Raw genomic sequence first — 12,048 nt, 5'->3', positions numbered from 1 at the left:
GTCTCTAGATTTTGTAAATGTTGAAAATAAATCAGCCTGTAGATTTACTGGAGCCATTCTGCAGGTAATGTAACTCGAACATACCCGACCCCATTCTTCTACCCACTGTCATATACAGGGTGTTTCAAAAATGACCGGTATATTTGAAACGGCAATAAAAACTAAACGAGCAGCGATAGAAATACACCGTTTGTTGCAATATGCTTGGGACAACAGTACATTTTCAGGCAGACAAACTTTCGAAATTACAGTAGTTACAATTTTCAACAACAGATGGCGCTGCGGTCTGGGAAACTCTATAGTACGATATTTTCCACATATCCACCATGCGTAGCAATAGTATGGCGTAGTCTCTGAATGAAATTATCCGAAACCTTTGACAACGTGTCTGGCGGAATGGCTTCACATGCAGATGAGATGTACTGCTTCAGCTGTTCAATTGTTTCTGGATTCTGGCGGTACACCTGGTCTTTCAAGTGTCCCACACAGAAAGAAGTCACAGGGGTTCATGTCTGGCGAATAGGGAGGCCAATCCACGCCGCCTCCTGTATGTTTCGGATAGCCCAAAGCAATCACACGATCATCGAAATATTCATTCAGGAAATTAAAGACGTCGGCCGTGCGATGTGGCCGGGCACCATCTTGCATAAACCACGAGGTGTTCGCAGTGTCGTCTAAGGCAGTTTGTACCGCCACAAATTCACGAAGAATGTCCAGATAGTGTGATGCAGTAATCGTTTCGGATCTGAAAAATGGGCCAATGATTCCTTTGGAAGAAATGGCGGCGCAGACCAGTACTTTTTGAGGATGCAGGGACGATGGGACTGCAACATGGGGCTTTTCGGTTCCCCATATGCGCCAGTTCTGTTTATTGACGAAGCCGTCCAGGTAAAAATAAGTTTCGTCAGTAAACCAAATGCTGCCCACATGCATATCGCCGTCATCAATCCTGTGCACTATATCGTTAGCGAATGTCTCTCGTGCAGCAATGGTAGCGGCGCTGAGGGGTTGCCGCGTTTGAATTTTGTATGGATAGAGGTGTAAACCCTGGAGTGGCGCATGAGACGATACGTGGACGTTGGCGTCATTTGGACCGCAGCTGCAACACGGCGAACGGAAACCCGAGGCCGCTGTTGGATCACCTGCTGCACTAGCTGCGCGTTGCCCTCTGTGGTTGCCGTACGCGGTAGCCCTACCTTTCCAGCACGTTCATCCGTCACGTTCCCAGTCCGTTGAAATTTTTCAAACAGATCCTTTATTGTATCGCTTTTCGGTCCTTTGGTTACATTAAACCTCCGTTGAAAACTTCGTCTTGTTGCAACAACACTGTGTTCTAGGTGGTGGAATTCCAACACCAGAAAAATCCTCTGTTCTAAGGAATAAACCATGTTGTCTACAGCACACTTGCACGTTGTGAACAGCACACGCTTACAGCAGAAAGACGACGTACAGAATGGCGCACCCACAGACTGCGTTGTCTTCTATATCTTTCACATCACTTGCAGCGCCATCTGTTGTTGAAAATTGTAACTACTGTAATTTCGAAAGTTTGTCCGCCTGAAAATGTACTGTTGTCCCAAGCATATTGCAACAAACGGTGTATTTCTATCGCTGCTCGTTTAGTTTTTATTGCCGTTTCAAATATACCGGTCATTTTTGAAACACCCTGTACCTTCAGTGAAGACTAGGACCCTGTGCACCAAGCTGATAAGGAAATATACCATCTTCTGAAACGATGACCGCTGTACTGCGTTCCATAGATGGACTAACAAGCTATTAAGCGGATGATTATAATGTTTTGCGTCGTTATTGTATTTCACACAGTCATTTGTGCCTAATTCGAGTCATCTGGAGATTTCGCAATTTGTCCCGTATTTAAATCCGTGGTCTAAGCGGCCAGAGACGTGGAGCCTGAAGGCGCCAAAACTCAAGTGGATACAGTGTTTCATGTAAGGCGCTGCGCGGGAATCATCTGATCTGAAGCCGATGGTACACACCTGGGCCGCTAACGGGCGCCAACTCCGTGCCCACAAATCACAGGCCTGCAATTTATGGGAATTTCGCGACATTTTCGGAGACATCTGTTGCCGCACACCTACCAAGGACTTGTAGAATCTGTGCTACGGAGAATCGCCCTGTACTCTGTTCCAAAGGCGGACTAACGCACTATTAAGCGGATGGTTATAACGTTTTGCGTCGTTATTGTATCTCACACAAGCATTTGTGCCTAGTTCTAGTCGTCTGGAGATTTCGCAGTTTGTGCCGTATTTAAATCCGTGGTCTAGAGGAGCCGGCACAGTAGCTCAGCGTGTTCCGTCAGAGGGTTCGCTACCCTCTGTAATAAAAAAAAAAAAAAAACTGAGTAAAGGGACCAACGAAAAACCTGAATGGGTATCAACGGACGTCCGCCCCGAACAAATTCAACGAACAGTATACAATAAAATGAGATCAACTTTAAAAAAAGAGGTAGCGTCTTTGACTAGTAATCAAAACGTTCTCGGTCCAGGGTACTAACCTCGTCTCTGCTTAAATATTTAATGAAAATCGTCAGGATAAGACGACACCACAGCTCTGCCAACGGTCTTGTCAAAGAGAACGGAGGAGCGGTCAGAAGTTCGGAGCACACTCTCGTCCTTGCGGCGCAAAACTGCACCTAAAAGGCGGGATCAGAAATGATCGACGGCTTGAGGGTGCCGAAGACAATGGAAACCACTGCACTGAAGACATGTTGTCTGTAATTGAGAAAGTGTCACGACGATCTCTCAATTGGCAAAAGATTCCGGACTAGCCCCCATTTGGATCTCCGAGAGGGGACTGCTAAGGGGGACGTGAGCAATAAGAAGAAAACTGAACAGCAGACGAAAGGATAACGGTCTAGGTGTCGGGACGTGGAATGGAAGAGGTTTGAACGTGGTAGGTAATCTAGAAAATCTGAAAATGGAAATGCTAAGGCTCGGTCTAGATATAGTGGGTGTTAGTGAAGTGAAGCGGAAAGAAGACAATGATTTTTAGTCAGACGAGTATAGGGTAATATCAACAGCAACATAAAAAGGTATAATGGGAGTAGGATTCGTTATGAACAGTAAGGTAGGGCAGGGAGTAAGTTACTTTGAACACTTTAGTGACAGGGTTGTTCTCATCAGTACCGACAGCAAACCGACACCGAGAACAGTACTGAAGGTATACATGCCGATGTGGCATGCAGAAGATAAAGATATACAAGGAGTATATGAGGATATTGAACAAGTTATTCAGTAAGTAATGGGAGATGAAAATCTTATAGTAATGGGAGAACAGAATGCAATTGTAGGGGAAGGAGTAGAAGAAAGGCTGACGGGAGAATATGGGCTTCGTAGAAGAAATTAAAGAGGAGAAAGTAACTGAGTTCTGGTACAAACTTCAAATTGTTATACCGAATATTCTGTTCAAGAATCACAAAAGGAGGAGGTATACTTGGAAAAGGCCGGAAGATTCGAGAACGTTCTAGTTATATTACATAATGCGCATGGGGAGATTCCGAAACCAGATATTGGATTGTAGGGAAGATGACGGGAAGCTTGCACACAGAGTTTATAGAAAGCCCACCAAGACGGACAGGTACCTGCATGCATCCTCCCACCACCATCCTACGCAAAAGAAATCGGTCCTGCAATATTTAACTAAGAGAGCCTACAGGATCAGCGATGAACACAAAGCTGAACTACAGAACCTCAGATCCATTTTGCGGCCAATGGCTACGACATGAGGATGATACATAAAACTATGGCGCCAAAGGAGGAGGGCAGTAGGGAAATGCAGAACGAAACACGGAATACCACCCTGCTACCATTCATACAAGGGATTACTGAACAATTCTCCGTAGGACAGGTATTAAGCCAATATTTCGTAGCAACAACAAAATAAAGACGTTCTGGGCTCGACGAAAGATACAACTGACAAGTTTCATGCCGCCGGAGTATATGAAATCGGGTGCGAATGTGAACTGGTGTATGTAGGTGAGACGAGGCGTCCAATAATCACAAGATTATCTGAACACGAGAGAGGTATCCGTCTCAAACAATATAACAAATCAGCGGTGGTAGAACACCATGTACAGTGCAGGATGAAGCTCCAATTTCGAGAGGCCCGCGAACTGGCGAAACAGCCGTTTAGTTTGAGGAGGAAGATAAGAGAGGCTGTAGAAATAGCCAAGCGATTCGACAACATGATTAGAGAAGACGGGTACCGAATTCCAGCGACTTGGCTGCCAGCAGTGACAGCTTTGCGGAAAGACAGCTTCCGCAGAGCAACAGGCGCGCGGTAGGCCAGAATGATGGAGGGTACACTGAGCCTTTTTATCTTGGCGGCTCGCGCATGCCCGTCCAGACGCCGGAGACTGCTGCGTTGCCAGTTGCACACGACGCACGCGCCAATAGAAGCAGCGCCATAGTATAGCATAGTTCGCAAGCTTACGTTTAGGGGGGAGCGCGCAGTACATGAAGTAAAGCCACCACGGCCGCATTAACCCTTTCGCTGCTACAAAGCCGTGCTCCCTGCATTCCGCGCTGTGCGTGATTTTGTCACTGCACTGCTCGCCTGTGCAGACACATCGTGTTCCGAATGCTTTGACACGCTTATCAATCGATTCCACAAAAACTATTTGGCCCAAAAATTAGATTCTTACACTTCTTCTTGACTGATACCTTCCCCCCATAAATGACTTAATTTTGTTTCGATGTTCAACGCAGTTATTATGCAGCATTAAATATAGTAAACCATTGCACGAAATTTTGAAGAGTTTGCAGAGGTAAAAGTCCATAGAGTATACTTTCCTTATGGTCGATTTTAGTTGCACAATGTTGAGAATGACAAAATCGCGCACAGTGCGGAATGCGGCGAGCACGTGTCTGCAGCAACGAAAGAGTTAATGAAGAGACAAAGCACTAGAAATTTCAAAAAATTGCATTAAAACGAATATAATTCGTGAAGTAAGGCACTTCGATATTGTTTTTAAATAATGAAAATATTAAGTACCACACAAGGTTTGAACTCATAACCTTTCGCACAGCAGCCCAACACCTTAACCGTTACGTTAACGCACCTCGTCTCACTATGTAATTCCATGAGGATAATAACACATCACGCAAAATACTGACAAACGCTGTTGGTATGACTATGAATTACTCACGCTTCGTCGAAGTACAATAGGAAATAAACAATTACCGCTGTTCTTTATTGTGAAAAAGCGGTTCATGAGAGTGATACAAACACCTTTCCTTGCTATCGTCTGAATTAGGAGTCTTATTGCTTGTTTGGTTTAATTAATTAATAGAATATAAAGCAATTGGTATAAAGAATGCTTTTTCCAAACTTTCTATAAAAGAATGTCTGCTATCAAGACATTGCTTTTGTTCTATTACTTTATTTATGACTGAACGTTTCTAAAACTGAAGACACTCGTCGCGAGATGTGGCAACGTTGTTCTCTGTTCATTGGCTGACTGTGTTTTGTGATGTCAGATGCGCAGAACGAACCTAAACTCGGCCGCCAACATAAATGACGCGCACTTTAGTAAACAACGCTGCGCTGCAGTCGCCGCTCAGTTTCCCACTGGCCGATTTCCACCATTGGCGAGCAATAAAGTAAAGTCCAATAGAAAACACTCAATGCAAAGACCAATAAGAGAACACCTGATACCCTTCACCTTCACCCTCGTTTCCAATGACAGCACTCCTCCATAGTACAAAAGCAACCAAGCAAGTGCTCACTCAGCAATTAGCAGTACACCCTGAGGAAGGTGTCTTGCAACAGTCGTCGAAACGTCGGAATTTTATAGTTGACAATGCGGCCTTAAACCCAGAAGAATTTTATTGACTGTGACAATGGCCGCGGAAGCCTAATCACATGTTCGCCACCGACTGTATTATTTCTTGTAATATCCACAATTTTGATTTCGACTTGCAAGCTATATTCAAATGGCTGAGCTGCAGTCAATAATTCATCCATATTACTCAATTGAAGTTCCCCGTCGCATTTTTCCATCTGTATCTGAAGGCCAGTCTCAGGAACTACTTGAGCATTTTGATAAGGTTTTCACTAATAGATGGACCGATTCATTACGAACATTTGTGTTTGAAATTTATAAATCTGTCGTGCAAACTGGCTAAACTATAATGAATTACAAGTCTCCCGGCGCGTTTCTTAGCCTGTATGTGAAGGCTAATCTCATAACTACCGTAGGGATTTTTAAAATTTTCACGAAACGACTCACGAGGAGGGTTTGGGTGCATAATCTATTACCTCTACGCCATACAAGTCGTCTGGTTGTAGATCGACCCGTGCGAAGCAGGGCCGGGTTCTTATACAGGGTGTTACAAAAAGGTACGGCCAAACTTTCGGGAAACACTCCTCACACACAAATAAAGAAAAGATGTTATGAGGACATGTGTCCGGAAACGTTTAATTTCCATGTTAGAGCTCATTTTAGTTTCTTCCACCTACGCTCAATGGAGCACGTTATCATGATTTCATACGGGATACTCTACCTGTGCTGCTAGAACATGTGCCTTTACAAGTACGACACAACATGTGGTTCATGCACGATGGAGCTACTGCACATTTCGGTCGAAGTGTTCGTACGCTTCTCAACAACAGATTCGGTGACCGATGGATTGGTAGAGGCGGACCAATTCCATGGCCTCCACGCTCTCCTGACCTCAACCTTCTTGACTTTCATTTATGGGGGCATTTGAAAGCTCTTGTCTACGCAATCCCGGTACCAAATGTAGAGACTCTTCGTGCTCGTATTGTGGACGGCTGTGATGCAATACGCCAATCTCCAGGGCTGCATCAGCGCATCAGGGGATCCATGCGACGGAGGGTGGATGCATGTATCCTCGCTAACGGAGGACGTTTTGAACATTTCCTGTAACAAAGTGTTTGAAGTCACGCTGGTACATTCTGTTGCTGTGTGTTTCCATTCCATGATTAATGTGATTTGAAGAGAAGTAATAAAATGAGCTCTGACATGGAAAGTAAGCGTTTCCGGACACATGTCCACATAACATATTTTCTTCCTTTGTGTGTGAGGAATGTTTCCTGAAAGTTTGGACGTACCTTTTTGTAACACCCTGTATAAGGGGCGATCAAAACATTGCAGTTTGATGGAATTCTTGCAGCGTATATGCAACCTAGCGCGAATCAGATGAGGGTGCATAAGCACCGACAAGTAGGCAAGAGGCTAGTGTGACTTTCAACAGGTCGCAGCTCGTGGTCGTGCGTTAGCGTTCTCGCTTACCGCGCCCGGGTTTCCGGGCTCGATTCCCGGCGGGGTCAGCGATTTTCTCTGCCTCGTGATGACTGGTTGTTGTGTGATGTCCTTAGGTTAGTTAGGTATAAGTAGTTCTAAGTTCTAGGGGACTGATGACCATAGATGGTAAGTCCCACAGTGCTCAAAGCCATTTGAACCATTTGACTTTCAAAAGGAAACTTTTTGATCGTCCCTTGTAACTTCCACATTCCAAATTAGAGTTTCAAGTTATTTTCCAGTGGCTTAGCTGCAACGAATAATAAATACTAAAGTTACACATTCCACACGCAAAAACCTCATTTGTTTCACAGTACATCTACAGAATATTGTGGACTGATAATTGACAAAAATTACTCCCATGGTGTATGTGGGATATACAGATACGAGCCGTATAGACTCACATCCGTTTTGTCTATTTTACTATTGCTGAAATCTGTTGTGTTTCCGGCATTTGGATATTTCTTGTCAATTACTAATGCACACATTACTTCACGGAAGTGCCGGCCGGGCTGGCCGAGCGGTTCTAGGCGCTTCAGTCTGAAACCGCGCCACCGCTACGGTCACAGGTTCGTATCCTGCCTCGGGCATGGATGTGAGTGATGTCCTTAGGTTAGTTAGGTTTAAATAGTTCTAAGTTGTAGGGGACTGATGACGTCAGATGTTAAGTCCCATAATGATCAGAGCCATTTGAACCCTTTTTGAAAGGCGTTTCCCTTTGCAGAGAGGTAGGTGTTCAGGTTTCCACGTGCTGCTCGAGAGTAGAACGGTTGAGAAAAAGTTTGACAATTGTAATGAATCTCACCTCCTCGGAGCTTCCATGCATCAGTTTAAATGTTCGGTTCAGTATAAATTTTGGCCCTGCTTGAGTTAATTTGGATACTTAAATTACTTTTTCTACACCAGAAAATATTTTTGATAATAGCTGATTGCTAAAAAACTATTTTTCTGATAATATATTAATTTTTCATATCGATCCAAGTCGTAACATCGGTCTTGAACCAAGGAAATTAATAATCACAACTGCCAGCTTAAATGATCAAAAAACAACTTACAGTAAAGGCAATATTGTTATGCTTCAGTTTTCATGCAAACAAAATTTCTGTCTTCAGTTCTTTAATTTCCTAATTTTGCTATCTATATTTAAATCAGTATTACAATATAACATACAGCTGCCATTTTTCATATCGTCAAAATTTGGCAAATCTTTGTCATTAACGTTTACGCACATAAATCTTCAAGCAAATAATTATTTCCAGAAAACGTTTGGTAAGTTATATCTGGAAACCAGTTTCGATTAAGATAGTCGTGTTAATACTAATTAGGATTTCATCCTGTTCTAGAAGGTACTTGAGGCTGGACTCGTAATACACAATGTAATTTTGGCGCCACGTGCGTCAGAGTTGAGCCAGAATGGATTCAGCAATCACTGAGGTTGGTCCATATGTCTGTGATCACTTACGTTCTTTGTGTTTTGCAGAAATGATGCACAATGTATCTAGTTAACGATTGGCGTCATCGAAAGTGTGTAATGAATGTAAAAATAAACTGATGTGGTGATAAAAAGCGACTTGTCAAGGAAATGCCTTGGGCCAATAATTTTTAAAATTTATGCGTGAACAAAAGAGACACCCTGAACACTGAGACCGACTTGCAGAGATAAGTATTCATCATCCAATACAGAGCACTTTATCTTACGTAATTATTCAAATACAGTCCGAACTATTAAATAGTGCAAACAATGTATGCATTTAAACCAGAATTTATCGTTATATACGAACAACAGGTAAGGTCGCGATTCATAAAGTACACTACTGGCCATTAAAATTGCTACATCGCGAAGAAATGCAGATGATAAACGGCTGTTCATTGCACAAATATATTATACTAGAACTGACATATGATTACATTTTCACGCAATTTGGGTGCATAGATGCTGAGCAATCAGTACGCAGAACAACCACCTCTGGCCGTAATAACGGCCATGACACGCCCGGGCATTGAGTCAAACACAGCTTGGACAGCGTGTACAGGTACAGCTGCCCATGCAGCTTCAACACGATACCACAGTTCATCAAGAGTAGTGACTGGCGTACTGTGACGGGCCAGTTGCTCAGCCACCATTGACCAGACGTTTTCAGTTGGTGAAAGATCTGGAGAATGTGCTGGCCAGGGCAGCAGTCCAACATTTTCTGCGTCCAGAAAGGCCCGTACAGGACCTGCAACATGCGGTCGTGTGTTACCCTGCTGAAATGTAAGGTGTCGCAGGTATGGAATGAAGGGCAGAGCCACGGGTCGCAATACATCTGAAATGTAACGTCCACTGTTCAAAGTGCGGTCAGTGCGAACATGAGGTGACCGAGACGTGTAACCAATGGCAACCCATACCATCACGTCGGGTGATACGCCAGTATGGCGATGACGAATACACGCTTCCAATTTGCGTTCACCGCGATGTCGTCAAACGCGGATGCGACCATCATGATGCTGTAAACAGAACCTGGATTCATCCGAAAAAATTTCATTTTGGCATTCGTGCACCCAGGTTCGTCCTTCAGTACACCATTGCAGGCACTCCTGTCTGTGATGCAGCGTCAAGGGTAACCGTAGCCATGGTCTCCGAGCTGATAGTCCACGCTGCTGTAAACGTCGTCGAACTGTTCGTGCAGGAGGTTGTTGTCTTGCAAACGTCCCCATCTGTTGACTCAGGGATCTAGACGTGGCTGCACGATCCGTTACAGCCATGCGGATAAAATGCCTGTCATCTCGACTGCTAGCGATACGAGTCCGTTGGAATCCAGCTCGACGTTCCGTATTACCCTCCTGAGCCCACCGATTCCATAATCTGCTAACAGTCATTGGATCTCGACCAACGTGAGCAGCAATGTCGCGATACGATAAACCGCAATCGTGATAGGCTACAATCCGACCTTTATCAAAGTCGGAAACGTGATGGTACGCATTTCTCCTCCTTACACGAGGCATCACAACAACGTGTCACCAGGTAACGCCGGTCAACTGCTGTTTGTGTATGAGAAATCGGTTCCTCATGTCAGCACGTTGTAGGTGTCGCCATCGGTCGCCTACCTTGTGAGAATGCTCTGAAAAGCTAATCATTTGTATATCACAACATCTTCTTCCTGACGGTTAAATTTCGCGTCTATAGCACGTCATCTTCGTGGTGTAGCAATTTTAATGGCCAGTAGTGTAAGTAGCTTTTCCTTGGCGCGTGAAGAAGGTTTCTTTAATAGTGGAACTGAAATGTCTAAAGACGCCCATGGCGCTATAGGTTAGTACACGCGTAAAATGTTAACAAACCGCTTAGTACGACTGTGCGAACTGTGGTGCAGCGACGTTATTTCAAGGTGGATTAAATGTGACCAAGAGATATCGGCGCGCAGTGATTCTCGGACAACGTAGAGCGTGGCGGACACATCTGAATCACTGGAAGCCGTGCACACACTGGCTCTGGATGCGGTGACAGGCGGCTGTGGATGGTCCGTACCCAGGAGCGAGGCGGTAGCTCAGAGGTGGCAAACTTTATGGCCCGGTATGAAAACAGTGGCCCCATTTGCCAAGCATCCATCAATATTTACACGCGCCCGTGACAATAAAGTCGTGCGGGACGGCGGCGAACGCGCACTGGCTGTCCTTTATTCGGCCGCGAATCAATTAATAACTGGCCGGCGTCGCGACAAAGGCGAGAGAGCGCGATAAATCGCTGGCGCCGCGCCGCTTTGCGATCAGTGGCAAACGACCACGCGTCGGCACACCATTGTCTCGACACCTTCTTTGTCCGCTGCCGGCCGGTTAGGGCCGTGGACTGGGGTTATCTGCATCTCCCGTCTCCACAAGGCGCGTTCCGATGTGTCATGGGCGGTTCTTAGCGCTAATGGTGATCGCTTCAGCTCGGGGAGCTCGGTTCGAATCCTGCTACAGCCATCCTGGCATACGCGTTGCATTAAGTACGTAGGGACTTCAGGAAGTAAATCGTCCACTAGGTCCCTTGCTACGAGCATCGCACAACAAGAGTCAGAAGAGATGACACGTTCCGGGTTACCTGCACACATAGTTCTCCTGCGGTACGGATAACAGGTGTTTCACAGCAAGTGTAATGGCGCTGCAACTGGAAAAGTACTCCAAAGGTGAAGTAACCGGGACAGTACACGTCTTGTGGACAAGAGGTCTAGCTAGCTTTCTCACAAATTCACCGTAAAATTTTGGTTGTCTATGGACCAAATACAATGTCGCATCCAGCCGTCGTGAAATGGTGTCAAAAATTTGTCCAAGGCCGCACAAACGTGGTTGGTGCTGATCGTTATTTCATTTGAAATACACTGTACCACTAGATGACGGCCAGGCAGAGTGGCCGACCGGTTCTAGGCGCTACAGTCTGGAACCGCGCGACCGCTACGATCGCAGGTTCGAATCCTGCCTCGGGCATGGATGTGTGTGATGTCCTTAGGTAAGTTAGGTTTAAGTAGTTCTAAGTTCTAGGGGACTGATGACCACAACTGTTAAGTCCCATAGTGCTCAGAGCCATCTGAACCATTTGAAGAACATGGCGGAATGGATTGGGGGCACAGTGTAAGTAGGCTGTTTACGTTTTTCTGTATGACAATAACTGACTGTGCTGTGTGCAGTCTGTGGCTGGCTGGCATTGTTAGAATATTCGATACTGTAGTGTTGGGCAATTGGATGTGAACAGCGCGTAGCGTTGCGCAGTTGGAGGTGAGCCACCAGCAGTGGTGGATGTGGGGAGA

This window comes from Schistocerca serialis, chromosome 2, assembly GCF_023864345.2.
Source record: "Schistocerca serialis cubense isolate TAMUIC-IGC-003099 chromosome 2, iqSchSeri2.2, whole genome shotgun sequence".
Classification (NCBI taxonomy): Eukaryota; Metazoa; Arthropoda; class Insecta; order Orthoptera; family Acrididae; genus Schistocerca; species Schistocerca serialis.
This window is presented reverse-complemented; position numbering follows the sequence as displayed.